Raw genomic sequence first — 12,140 nt, forward strand, 5'->3', positions numbered from 1 at the left:
CACAATAGCCTAGTGGCTAAATCTTCGCGTTGCATCCACAGGGATCCATTATGAGCACCTGTTCATATCCCTGCTGCTCCCTTCCCATCCAGATCCATGACTGGCCTGTGAAAGCAGTAGAGGATGACCCAAAACCTTGGGACCCTGTATCCACATGGGAGACCCAGAAGAAACTCCTGGCTCCTGGCTTCAGATCAGCTCAGCGCCTGCCATTTCAGCCACTTGGGGAGTGATCCAGCAGCTGGAAGATCTTTCTCTCTGTATCTCCTTCTCTACTATCTGCCTTTCCGATAGATAGATAGATAGATAGATAGATAGATAGATAGATAGATAGATTTTTAAAATGTGTTCTTTGGAAAGGAGAGAGAGAAACGAACGAATTAATGAATTTTTCATCTGTTGGTCTGCTTTACAAATCCCTGCAAAAGCTGGAATGGGCTAATCTGAAGTGAGAAGCTTGAACTCCATTCAGATCTCCTTCATGGATGAGTTGTCTGAGCTGCATTCTGTGATGTGGCTTAGGGGAGAGGCACTGGAACCTGAACTGAGATATTTGCACCTGGGATTCAGGCATCCCAAGCAGCATTTTGATGGCTGTGACAAACACCTGCCCCTGTGAGTGGAAATTAGTAAAGGGAAGATCATAGGACAAACGTCAGACCCTGTGTCTGGTCCTTATGTCATTTTGCTATTTCATCTACTCTCTGTTCTGGATGCTCCTAACCGCCAGCTATTATCTCTGCAGGCATGGGTGGCTTATCGGTGATGGGAGCCAAACTCTTACACTAAATGTGCCTGAGACACTGTCACTCACACCTGTCTCTGGCCAGTAATGCTACACAAATCTGGAAAGGATTGTTGAGATTGTCTGAGGAAAGGCCCAGAGTTCTACATTTTCTTCCCTCTGTGCTATGCAGCAACTCTGTGTCCTCTTGTTGCTTGGGCTTAATCATCCCTGCCAAGATGGTAACTCTTCTTGCTGTTCCCTGAATGCCAAATCTAAGAGTGCCCAGGAGTTCAACAATGAAATGCGCTAGCTCTCCTGACCAAAGCGAATCCATTTAGATGACCAGAGTATTTATCCTTTAGGATCCCCAAGATGAGAAGAACAGATCAGAGTAATGTGAATAGAGTCACTGCACTCGTTGGTTCCCAGACCCATGGATCCTTCCTAGTATAGACACGGAACCATATACAAGTATCTCATTTAGATGTGTAATCACCCTCAGAAGAGAATATTCCCCCCTTCCAGAGTAGTCATTCTAAGTTTGTGTAAAAATCCTGCCCCAGACAAGCTATTCAAACACCCTGTCAGGTCGGCTGCTAACAAACGTTGTGGGATGTGATTAGACCAGTGGCACCTACCATCAGAAATCCATGCTTCCTGCACCTGCTAGGGCCCTCTGATCTGATGCTCTGCACTGTGAAATTTCGTGCATGTGAAAGACCTTGGTAGTTGTGCTGCCGAAGATACCTGAAAAGAGAGGCGCAGAGTCATGCCTGACTGGATGTCATCAGCTATGTAATGGAAGGTGCCACTGAAGTTCATGTGCCACAAAGTAGCAAGGTAGTATCTTCAAGGTCCTGAACTCTATTAGGAACTCAACATTGGTCCATATGCACAAGGCAGAGACAGACTTAACTAGTTTGGTCTTTGAAAGTCCCTTCTGTTGGGCTTTTGTGGATTCCCTATTCCCTGCCTCCTTGGCCACTTGATCATGTGTCCCTTTATTGGTTTTAAGATATGCCACTTGCAGAGGCTGGCTAATGCTAACACTCATTTGGCTGCTTGTTTGTTTGGTGCTTCTGCTGTGTTGGATGCTTTCCTTTGAACATTAACATGTTCTATAAAGACCTTTGCCCTTTATGTCTACATCCATGAGGCTATCACATGTGCCTAGACATCCTTTAATCTTTTTTAAAAATTAATTACGTTGCATTATGTGACACAGTTTCATAGGCTCTGGGATTCCCCAATCCCCTCCCAATGCGCTCCCCCCCATGGTGGAGTCCTCCACCTAGTTGCAGTATTACAGTTCAAATTAAGTCAAGATTCTTTCGTTGCAAACATATACCAAGTATAGAGTCCAGCATCTTATTGTCCAGATAAATTTAACAGTTTCTTGGGGAAACCATCTCTGGTCTGAAGGTAGAGCTGGCAGAATATCGTCCCGATCAATTAGAAGCCCCAGCACAACATCAACTACAGTGTACAACATTATGGAATTAATCGACATGGTATTGAGTAATCAATATGTTATAACAGTGCAAGGTCTTAACCACATCCTGTGACTACTTCATTGCCCTTCAATTTTTGTTTGTACACAGAACTGGCTACTATATACCTCAAAGTATCTATATGGTACTATTCAGCTGTCTCGTGTCTGTTTTCATTTTAGTAACAGGAAACGATCAACATGGATCCACATATACCTTACTAGATAGGACACGAAGATTAGTTACTCCTCACTAAGGTATGGAAGATTTCTCTGCACACCCCTCCTAAGGCTGTTCTGCACCTCAACTGTTGACAAAGGCCTTGTTAGATTTATAAGCCAGTTTAGACTATCCTAAAATCTACCAAGTGCAGCAAAATTATGCATCAAGGCCATTAACTGCTAAATACTAAAATGAAAACAGACCTCCTTTAATCTTATGGAGTTTTCTTATCAGGGGATTGGAAATCCTCTTCTTCTGGAGCTGATTTTACTTCTATAAGGGCAGGTGCATCCCTGACAGCTTTATCAGCTGGCAAGTTTCCCCCTCCACTCACTTTGAAGGCCTCTCCTGTGAATTACTATTAGATAGGCACCATTTATTCCTAGGCTGCCCTCAAGGACTAGACTGGTCTATTCACAAAACTAACAGGACTTTTCCTTTCCTTTCAGCTCATCCTTGGAGTGCCCTGTGTAGACATGTGAGCTGAGAGAAGGGCATTAATACTAGTGATTGAAACAGAACTCTGCGCTATTGTGTCTCACATTTAATGTGTGAGTTCCAGTCCTGCCCAGCCTCATTCTGAGTGTACCAGCTCCATCTACTGAAGGGCTCTTTCTGGGTCATCTAGCCTTGTGAATGCTGGGTCAGTAAGAAGCCAGTCCATAATGAGAGTTGTCAGATAAATGATCACTTGGTACACTGTATTCAACCATGCTTCCCATACCTGGATCCAATAGGCAAGAGGCTGTTTCCACAGAGATGCTCGACTCGCCACTGTTGATGACACCTGCTCTTGGAAGCCGGAGCTTGTGACTGTGATTCTTTCTCTATGCCTTACCAAATGCTTCACCTTGCACCTTCTTCTGCCCATAACACTTCTAACCTGACAGATCTGCTGAATCATAAGGCCCCAAAGGTGAGACCCCATGCAGTCCCTCTGAGACATAATCCAGAACTCTTTGCTGTACTATATGTATTTGAAGTTGACATTCTCTCATGCTACCTGGCATATATTGACTGAATGATTATCCCAAGTGTGGAATGTGCTCCTTCCAAAATCCAAAGGCACTTTCCTGTTCAAGTGTGGCCTCTCTTTCTTAATGACAGAAAATTAATGATACAGCAAATTAATTGTTCACTTTCAGGTTTCCCTGACTACTGGGTTCCACAGAGCTTCACTGGAGTGACGAATCCTTACATCTTTACATGGTTTCTTTCCCACTCTGCCGAGTTGTGAGTCTCCCCCATGCAATCCGAATGTTAGCCATGACCTGGATCATATAATGAAACAATGTGATATCCTGCTAGATGTCCAGACAATCCACCTATCTTTTTCAGTGTTGTAATAGTAGATGGGAAAGTGGATGTAGGCTAGGGTGCACAATTATTAATAAATATAATTGTCACATGGATGCAACTTTTTTATTTCCTGAAAACAATGCTACTAGGTTAATGGCAAAGGTTTCGAATGCTTTGTTGGGATAAATGTCCTCTGGCCTCCTGCTCCTTGAATTTTTTCTGCTTATGATTACAGATGCTGAACAGCACTCCAGATGGTTATTTGTCTGCTTACAAATAAGACTGTATGCTGTTAGCCATCTCCACAGCTTCTGTGAGCTAAACTTGCTGATAACTCTGAGGTTCATAGCCTGCTGACTCTGATCATCAAGCAGTACCACGTGGCTTCTTTTCCTCCAGAGTCTATCTTTCCCTTGGGAATTAGTCAGTCAATATCTGTGATCACTTTTACCATCCTCCCTGACCTACAGAGAAGTTGCCACCGAGCTCACTGCTATAGGTTCCGCTCTTTGGAATATCCCTATTGGCCCTGGTGAGTGGAAGGTCTTGTAACCTCTTGTGGGAAACATGCAACTCCAAAATGTGTCTTCTGATCTCTTCTGATAGATCGACTCCAGGAGAACCACTGTCCTCAGCTTTTTGTTCCTTCCTGTGCTATTACAGAAAGAGACATTTGGTCATTGCTTAGCATAGGCAAATGCTGGCTTATCTAGGTTCCTAGAACAACTAATCCTTGCTGCTTATTAGAATATTGCATCCTGTGTATCATAAAAGTGTTCCCAAGTTGATAAATTTTGCTTCTATAGTCTTCTGTTCCGTTGACTGGGGACCCAAACAATTCAACACTGGTTCCTGCTAATTCTTGTAGTTTTCTCATAAATATAATTTTTCCTTCCTGTATCAATCCATGTTATTCTCAGGCAGCCTTATGTTGAAATTTATTAGCCTGGAAGCCAGAGTGGAGATAAGATATCCTGATGGGACATCTAGTCCTTGGCAGTACAGACTCCAGGTTTTGTTTTCTTGAAGACACATTTATTTTTATTTCAGAGGCAGAATTTGAAAAGAGAGAGAGAGAGAGAGAGGAAGAGAGAGAGAGAAGAGACAGAGAAGGTCTTCCATCTGCTGGTTCATTCCCCAAATGGCTGCAACAGCCAGAGTTGAACTGATCCAAAGCTGGTAGTCAGGGGCTTTCTTCTGTGTCTCCCACATGGGTACAGGATCCCGAGGTTTTGGGCCATTCTCTTCTGCTTTCTCAAGCCATAAGCAGAGAGTTGGGTGGGAAATGGAGCAAGCAGCCAGGACTTGAACTGGTGTCCATATGGTATGGCAGCACTGTTGGTAGAGGCTTAGCCTACTTAGCCATGGCATTGGCCCCCAGTGTTACTTCTTAATAAGGAAAAACAGGGTATGGTAGACTCAGAGTTTAGGTGAGCCTGCAGAGACAAAATCAAGGCATCAACCTAGACAGCTGCATCCCATGTTTTCTAACCAGTATCCTGACCTTAGCATAGTAGAATATATCATGAACTCTCAAGTATTGTATTTGCAAATCAGCTGTGTCTGCATCTAACTGCAGAGGCAAAGATTTTTTTTTTTTTTTTGGAAGTTAAATGTGAGACCTCTCTCACCTTAGTCTTTAAGTGTTTATTCACATCCCACATGTTCTCATTATTTTTCTATGTTGCCACTCAGTGCAACTGAGTAAAACGGTCAGCCATGTTCACTGTCAGTGTATGAACTAATCCCTCCACATTTTCCCAATGCCCGGCAATGTTATTTCTGCCCACTGGAACATTTTCCTCAGTTACAACATCTGTATTCCATACCAACAGGAATGTTACCTTGAGCAGCTGAGATGACCTATACTCCCATTGAACCTGTGAAATTAAGTCCGAATTATTAGTTAGATGATAAGTTATCCACATACCAAATACCACCTCATCATTGGTGTTTCTGAGTCCCACCCTCCCCCAAAGCTGTATCATTTACAAAGCAGTGGTCAGGACTGAGTAGATGTTCTTTTTAAATTAAGTACTTACTTAATTAATTTTTTATTGCAAAGTCAGATATAGAGAGAAAGAGAGACAGAGAGGAAGATCATCCGTCCAATGATTCACTCCTGAAGTGACAACAAGGCCGGAGCTGCACTGATCCGAAGCCAGGCGCCTGGAGCTTCATCCAGGTCTCCCATGTAGGTACAGGGTCCCAAGGCTCTGGACTGCCTTTGACTGTTTTCTCAGGTCACAAGCAGGGAGTTGGATGGAAAGCAGGGTTGCCAGGATTAGAACTGGCGCCCATATGGGATCCCGATGCATTCAAGGTGAGGACTTTAGCCACTAGACCACCGTGCCAGGCCCTAGAGTAGATGTATAAGAGATTTGGGGGAGCAGAGAGGGTGGGTGGGATCACCTATACAGGATAAGGGAGTTGGCATGAAGAATCTCAAGCCATAATTGAAAGGATTGAGAACTCAGATGGGAGTGAGAGAAAAATCGTAGAAGATGGTCAAATAGATAGGGAGGCCCACAGCAATGACGGTGTATTAGAGGTGTTCTACATTTGCAAGTAATGGCTTGACTCCAATAATCCCAACCTATTTCCCTGCGATCTTCAACATGCCTGGGGACACACAGCAGACCCTGAGAGTGTGGCCCTGTGGGTTAACATCTAGTGCCTCACACAAGGTCTTTCTGTAAGGGGACTTTGAATGATTTGCCTCCATGGTTGCCTACAGAAGTCTTTGGCCTTTGGCTCTTCCTCATCTTATCTTATCTTGATGAAATCTAAGCTACTCACACCTTAGAAGATTCAAGTAGATGTGAATGTCTTAAGCTACAAGAGATCAGTGCCTAATGATTCCTCCAGGTCATCAGCCACCCACCTGTTGCAGGTGTGTCTACTGCTCCTGGAGCTAAGTCAGAGAAAGTTTGACATGAATACTGTACTGTAGACTGTAGGAAAGTGTTTAATCTCTGTCACTCCATAGTTTTCTCCTTGTTACCATGGGAGATATTCCTTACTTTATGTGGTTGTTCTAAGGGTTAAACAATTCAGACTCTCTGCGGTGATAGCTCCGTACCTGGCCCAGAACACCCAATTCTGACAGTTACTGTTTCTTGCTCACATCAGCTGCAAATCTTTTCCTGGTCTATTGAAGTCTGCTTTGATTTTTTTTTTTCTTTGTGGGAAAACAAACTTCTATTCAAAGAAGTATCTAGAACTGCTGGCTTTCTACCAGCTCCCTTCCAGAGAGTCTCACCTAAGCCCATCTTTTACTTGTTTAAAGCTGCTCTTTCAATTGAAAATCTTTTTACATTGCTGTTCTTCCCAAGAGGGATACTTCTAGAAATCAGCTCATTTATGCATCCAGGAAAGTTGACATGAAGCTTTAGTGAAATCATGAACCCCATGACCGACATGTCTAGCATAGCCTTCAACTTTGTGTCCTCATCCCTCCACTGGCTTCCTCTGTTCCACCTCCCGCTCTCCTGAATGAAGGCAGGATATCATCATATAAAAACTTTAGCCTTACTGCAACTGGCATTCTTTTAAGATTACTTTTTATTTGAAAGAGTTACATAGCTACAGAGAGAGAGATATCTTTCATTTAATTGTTCACTTCCCAAAATGGTCAAAATGAGACACGCTGAATATGGGAGCCAGGAGCTGCTTCTTTGTCTCTCACAAAAGTAGCAAATGTCCAAACACTTGGGTCATCTTCCATTGCTTTGCCCAGGCCATTAACCATGAGCTGGATCAAGAATGGAGCAGCTAGGATATGAAGCAACACCCATATGGGTTGCTGATAGTGGTTTTATTTGCAATGCCACAACACCATCCCTACAGCAGGCATTTTTAAGCAAAGAGTTCTGTTGTTCCTTTACTCATAATTCTTCACACTTACCACTCAAAATACACATGTTCTGGGCATATGCCGGCACTAACACACAGACATAATGACTTTCAAAGAGGCATATTTTTGCACTTCTTGACATCTGCTTATGTTGATTAAACACACAGCTCTCTGTTTGTGCTTCAACATGGTCAAAAACCACATTCGAATGTGTTCAGCCAGTCTGCACACCCCTTAATAACTGATGGAGATTCCGGCAGACGTGATGCCGTGCCACTTAGCTAGGACGTTTTAGGACTCTGGCTGGAATTAACTGGGAGTGGTCTATTGCACAAAGCCATCAGTTTGGGGGCTGTTGTGTTGCATACCCACGGGGTCATCCTTTCTTACGCCACCCTCCATTTTTCTTTCTGTCATCCTTTGTTCCTGTTTAAAAAAAAAGCCTCTTTCTTTTCAGGAATCAAGTAAATTCAGAAATAACAGGACTGACTCTCACTATGGACAAATTGAGGTTTTCATGTTAATCAAAAGCCTCTTCCTCACTGCTTTTTGATTTGCCACCAAACCATAGAAGAATGTGGCTGTTCTGGTTCTACACAAATGAGGACAAAATACAAATAGCTTAGAGGCTCAGCTTTGTTATTATAGGCTTAAATTTTATATATTCTGACTTGGGAGCACCTAACTTACAATTGCATATAGCATCACTCCTTGCTCTCACACACAGAAAGTGGCACAATTTTCTTCCACTTTCTTCATTTGCATGTTGAAATTCTATTCACAAACATCGATCATTTACATACATATATATTCAAATGGTTGTTGGATTCTTTTCAGACTTTGCATTTTATGAGCAAACTACCTTCATATTTCAATGCAAAGAGATTACCATTATTAAGCATTTTAAAATGTAAGCAATGGTTAATTCATAGAACAGAAATAAATGAAGCGACTGAAACCACAGAAAAACAGCCCATTAAATTCACATTGCCAAAAATGTGGAGGAAGGTCACAGCTCCTGCCCAAGCTAAATCCTTTAGCAATGGCTACATTGCTTCCCCCGCCCCCCATAGTTTACAGTCTCCCAGCAGGCTATGCTATTCTGATCACCCTGGCATCCTATCTCTAATTAGCTGCCCATGAACCTCTCTCCAACTCCCCAGACAGCTTTGTTAGCTCCTGGGGAAAGAACGGGTAGGCAACACATCAAAATGTTGAAAGTGAAAGAAAGTGAAAGTCTATTGCTCCCTTGTATTGGAGAATAGGTCTCTCTCTCTCTCTCTCTTTGTGTGTTTATGTGTGTGTATACATAAGCACAGCAACCTCTATGTTGAAGACTGCCAAATGAGAAGAAAATAATCAGATGGGAGAATAGAGATACTATGGGAGAAAAATAGTTGCATGGCTGCACACTGGCAGAAAGCACATATTTGAAAAAACAGCATCTCAATCTTTAGATCAAATATGCCACTGCTTTACCGAACATTTGTGCAATTATTACCTGATCATAACTATCATTGGATGTGGTCATTACAGTCCAGGAATTCTGAGATTTTTTTTAAGAAGAAAAATGGGTTGGAGAATAAAACCATTGGCCGCAGAACTCCAATTCTCATAAGCGTTAGAAAGCCTGGGGTCATGTAAAGAAACTTCTGTTTGAGCCAATGAGAACCAGGTTTGATCCTGGGTCTGGTCATTCTTGGCTGTGAAACATTGGGGGACCTTCAGGTTCCCATTCAGCACTTGGCTTAACCATTAAACTGAGATATACCTACTTGGCAGAATGTTCTGGGGACATTAAATAATTTGATAGGGCAAGTCCTATACATGCTTTAAGAAATATGTATCTCTCTTACTTTAGTTGAAGGTCCTGTCCTTTCTCTTTGAAAGGAGAAAATGTTTCATATACAAAAGTAAGTAAATATTCCTGTTAGTCAGATCTTGTGTCAGACTTTAGATAATTGGCAGTATCTTTCTTATCTTCCTCGAACATGAGGAAGAAATTCATGTAACCCACGTAAAGCACATTCCATTGACACATGGTGTATCTCCTGCTCACGGTTGCTCGGCTTGTGGGATTTGCTATCTCTGCTCCCTACCCTAAGACCTAAAATGTGATCTACTCATCTAGTAAGGGTTTTTTTTTTTTTTTTGGCTTGATATCATATACTTTATTTTTGTTAATTTTAGGAAAAATACACTTATTATACCATTAGAATAATAATTCTGTGACAGCGCAGTCTTTATAGCTCTGACACTGCTACTTTTCCCTTTACATGATGTCTGGCTTTTCCACAGAGGAGCCTGTTTTTAATCTTTTTAATTAAAGGAAGAAAAGATATCATAAAGCACAAATCTATACTATATCTCACCCCTTTCTTTCCCAGATCCATTCTGAAAACCTGGATTAATTACATGCCTGCCATCACAGGAGGACAGATCATAATATCTACCCTCAGAAGGGACTCACAGGAATCTTTTTTGGGGGGAGAAGGTCATTATGGTGATGTCGTCCTTTTATAAGAAGGCAAAAAAGATGCCCATTGTCCCTTAGTCTTCACAAAAACCTTTCGTTTTTTTGGAGTACAGACTATACTGCTTGATTTTCCCTTTGGGAACCAAGACCCTTATTCCCTCAGCTGCCAAGAGTATGTTCACTACTAAATGACTCACAGCTGAGTCTTTCCTTGAGCCTTCAGCTCAAGAGAGCTGACTCGATGTTCCCTGTGGCAGCCTTTAGCCAATGACCCATGTATGTAAGGCATAAATGGCTGGCCACTTGCTTCGACTGGGAACACATTGAAAGGCCATCCCAAGTCCCAAACTCTATATATTCGGACAATTCATTTCTTTCAATTGTACTACAATTTAACTTTCCCTTTTGGATCCATGATAGCAGGTGTTTTTGAAAGGAACCCTGCATCACAGCTTTCTGAGGAGCTGATGCCAATCAAGAATTGGACAAGTAAATAAGTGTTGTGATAAATAAAGGACAAAGGATGCAGAAGTAAGAAAGACTTGTAACTGAGCTGCAGGCTTCACATCTGTGAAAGAGGGGAGAGAGTAGGATTGGGTAGAAAAGCCTCAAAGTGGAGAACAGCTCTGAGAAAGTCTTGGCCAAATTGCTGAGGGATCCCAGTGCAATGACTGAACAGACATGTGGTAATTTTCTGGCATTAGTATCCAAGCCATGGCCAGTGATTAAAGAAGCCCAATGACTATAGCCATGATGTGTACACCACAATATATGAAGCTATGGAGTATGAAGTCTCTTAACTAACCTGTTTCCCAGGATAAGATTGCCCTGTGGGTACATCTTCATAGCACACTTCCAAGGTCACAAAATGTCTTTGATTATCTTTCTGTAATGAAAATCTTCCTCTCATACTCCAAACATTCTGACCCAAGAAATACCGTGGATGCTTTGAGAAGTTAATTTAAAAATGTGATTTTGGAGCTGGAGTATGAGTGGGCTCATCTGATGGAGAAGACTGATGTGTGGTGTGCAGAGCACTCATGGCCCTTGTTGGACAGGAAATGTATAATTTCTGAGATTTCACAATTTTAAATGAAGATGGGATATTGCTGGAAAGGACTGTCCCAGTAAATGGAATATGTAATTCCTTAGAGAGGACAGAATAATGACATTTTAAAGATGAAGCAATCAGCTGGCCGGTGCTGAGCACAACTTTTACATCGGAAAAGACCATGAAAGATTGAGAGTGATTAATCACTGAAGAACATCCCAAACAGAGGGTGCTTGTATAGTGATAGAATGTTTTGCAGAACTTGAAGATAGCAGTATATACATACTGGAGTGCTAGAACTACTTTGAAAGATTGTGGATTTAGAAATTAAAAGATTCAGAGGGGTAGGCATGCATATGTGGGTATGTTACACATGGCCAGCAAGTTCATCAGCCAATTATGTTCTGAGGGTAGGCTCACAGGAGATATCACTCATGAAAATGATGAAGAATGGACTGCTGAGAGAGGCACAGAATTGCTAAGCACTTCCTGCAGGTCAGAGATGATAATAGGAAACACTGCTTAAGAACAGAGTTCCCCCAATAGCAATGAAGTGAATAGGATGCCAAAATAATGAAACCAAATTGGTAGTGATTAACCTTCAGTGAAATGTGCACATGCCATTTCATACTCATTTGCCTCCCATGAAGTCATCTTGTACATGATCCTGTCTGAAGTCACTTCCAGTTCTGATCTCCATAAAACTCAACCTTAGAGCTCATTATATCTCCATCACTGGTTTATGCCTTTTTTTAACTAGTGCTACCAAATAGCTTGATAACAAGTTTCAATATGGCTGACGGGTACTTATTGAATGAATTCTAGCTTAGGGTCAAGTGTTGAATTAGATTCTGGACTGTTAACATTGCGTAAAACAGGGCTTTATCAGTGAAGTAGACACATTGGAACAGACATGAAATAAGATCTCTATTCTAACTGTGGTAGATGCTGTGAGCGTACGCTGTGGAAGGCATGGCCTCTGTGATTGGTGATGTAACTGAAATTATGGCAATTCAATA

This window comes from Ochotona princeps, chromosome 1 (genome assembly GCF_030435755.1).
Source record: "Ochotona princeps isolate mOchPri1 chromosome 1, mOchPri1.hap1, whole genome shotgun sequence".
In the NCBI taxonomy this organism is placed as follows: domain Eukaryota; kingdom Metazoa; phylum Chordata; class Mammalia; order Lagomorpha; family Ochotonidae; genus Ochotona; species Ochotona princeps.